The 548-nt window shown below is 37.6% G+C and overlaps 1 non-coding gene across 1 annotated transcript; it reads left to right on the forward strand.

The window, feature by feature from the left end:
- The first annotated feature begins 232 nt into the window (after positions 1-232).
- Positions 233-339, forward strand: LOC112535775. Its single transcript, XR_003079854.2, has one exon. It is a non-coding gene; the product is annotated as a small nucleolar RNA R71 (small nucleolar RNA).
- Positions 340-548: the final 209 nt, after the last annotated feature.

Raw genomic sequence — 548 nt, forward strand, 5'->3', positions numbered from 1 at the left:
CTGAACGTTTACAACTACCATGGGGTCTACTGCATAGATTCTACTTCCTTTGACTCGAACCTGCTCTTTTAGATTTTTCCACTGATAGTTCATGACTGCCATATTCTCAATAAGGTCCATAGCTTGCTGTGGAGTCTTATTATTCAATGATCCACCTGCTGCTACATTAATAAACTGTTTACTTGCATAATCTAGTCCATTAAAGAATGTCTAAACTTGTAGCCACAAGGGTAAACTATAATGTGGACAACTCTTCAGCAAATCCTTGAACCGTTCCCAACAATAATATAAAGTTTCATTCTCTTGCTGAAGAAATCCTGCTATGTCATTCCTCAACTTGGCTGTCTTAGAAGGTGGAAAGTATCTCTCCAAGAATTTCTCAGCCAGCTGATTCCAAGTTATAAATGTCCCAACTGGAAATGATTTCAACCATTTTTTCGGCTTATCCCTCAATCTGATACCCCATTAATCTTAAAGGTATCACATATCTCAAGAAATCATCCAAAAGAGTGTTTGGATCCTCATTTAGCAAACCATCAAACATGCTA

This window comes from Ricinus communis, chromosome 7 (genome assembly GCF_019578655.1).
Source record: "Ricinus communis isolate WT05 ecotype wild-type chromosome 7, ASM1957865v1, whole genome shotgun sequence".
NCBI classification, from domain to species: Eukaryota; Viridiplantae; Streptophyta; class Magnoliopsida; order Malpighiales; family Euphorbiaceae; genus Ricinus; species Ricinus communis.